Genomic DNA, 1,943 nt, shown 5'->3' with positions numbered 1-1,943 from the left:
TTCGAGATTTGTTCGTATCCCCAGCCTGATAGTACAACTCATCGGCATGATGATCGGAGCTATGTATCATTTGTTGGCACGACTTCTTAGGCATAACATCGTCGTCCGACGAACGCGTTTCCTTCTAAGGACTTGCTGCTTTGTTGGCGTTCTCAAGAGTCACATGTTTGGAGCCATACTTTCGTGAGCATGGGACCTTAACGGTCTCTTGGACAATGACTCGCAGTCCGAGGTGGTCTGTTATAGGAGCTTTCCCATTATAGGAAGGCTCTAACTTATTGCAAGGGCGGGTGTGACCCCCAGCTCGATGAGTTGCTCGGGGTTCATTCATCGTGCCTAAGCGTTCTTTAACTGGAACTCTGCCTTGATCCTCGTGCAAAGGACATAGGCGTTCTGCCATTGTTATTTTGAGTCGGGACAAGTCCGTGTTGTCGTGGGACTTCACCGAAGGTACGGGAGTATAGGGAGCGGGATCTGAAGTTGACGAAGGCTGAATAGTAACTTCTTCAGCTTTTGCCTTAGGCGCTAATTTGACCTTTGGCATCCAAACCCGTTTATACTTGTGAGATTTCTTAACCGCCTCTTTATCTATATTTCTTATGCTTTTTATACAAGGATCCGGGCATGCACAAGAAGTGCATGGTGCTTCTGAATGCGCTTCTCCAGAGTGGAACGGTTCTGTTTAACACGAATCTATTCGTTAATAGGTGGTTGGGAGGAGGTTCCCGAAGCTTGTTGTGGTGATGGTTTAGCCATTTGGTGTGTCATCGACTTTAGATCTGCTTGGTAGCAGAGCTTATCCACTTGCTCCAAAGCCTTAGCAATTTGGCGAGCGAGACGTTGGCGGCGCCTCTGACGAGCTCTCTTCGATAAAGTTGGCGCGCCTTCAGTAGTCAACTCCTTAATGGAGGCGGTGTCCGGATCTGTGGCTTTGACTTCATCGGACGCTAGCGGATCGTTGTGAGGTGCAACTGCAGCAGCGGTAGCGGGAAGATCACATTCTTGGTTCTTCAAATCTGAAGACCAGCGGATTTTTTGGGAGGAGGAGACCTTCGTGCACTTGTGAGGAGAGACGGATCTAGAGATGTACTCTTCGAATTTCTATTGGTCGAACTCGTATTCGACCTCTTCAACCACGTGGATCTTGATCAACGGTTGCGGCACGACAGTCTTGGCAGTAAGACTGTTGGCTCCCACTATGGTCGCTAGCTTGTTTGGGTGGAAAGTTGATATCTTCATTGATGTATTCATTATAACTTTATTCTTATAATGTAAACAAAAAAAGATAGTCTTTTTATAAGACTCTTATATAATGAAAATAAAAATTATAACTCTTCTAAAACAAACACAACGGACGTTTATCACCCGCTGCTTGCGTGAGATCTTTGCCTGTGCCGGGGACATTAATATCTATGGACTACCAACCGATGAGATCAATTTAGAGTTTTTTTGATTCACGAAGGAATCAAGAAACCGAAGCAATTATCTCGGTAACAGCAAGATAACCACTCTTCTCGAGATCGCAGTTATGTACGATCTCAAGGGAAGGGACCGGGCTATAGATCTGATGAACTCCACTTTCCTATGTCGAAGAACTCAATCCGATCTCCTCCTCCTCTCTGAAATTCGTGCTCCTCAGTTTCTGATTCAGCAGGGCTTTGCCGAGGCTCGAGAATTTTAGATCCGTGCAAATAAAGGCCCTAGGGCTATATTTATAAGCCTCAGGACCTCTGTTTTTGGATAAGAACCACCGATTCACTCTTATCCTCAGTTGTAACCACTTTATCATGTTCTTGGATGATATTAGATTAGTTGAAACAAACCCAGGTGGTTAACAGGCTCAAAACAGCTCAAAACTGCGTAAAACGGTTTTTTAGGCCTGCGGACACTCGCAGTGTCTCGGCCATGGCCGAGACACCATGGGTGTCTCAGCCTCGGCCGAG

The sequence above is a fragment of the Asparagus officinalis genome, chromosome 7, assembly GCF_001876935.1.
Source record: "Asparagus officinalis chromosome 7, Aspof.V1, whole genome shotgun sequence".
NCBI classification, from domain to species: domain Eukaryota; kingdom Viridiplantae; phylum Streptophyta; class Magnoliopsida; order Asparagales; family Asparagaceae; genus Asparagus; species Asparagus officinalis.
The sequence above is the reverse complement of the archived record's forward strand: the minus strand, read 5'-3'. Positions refer to the sequence as shown.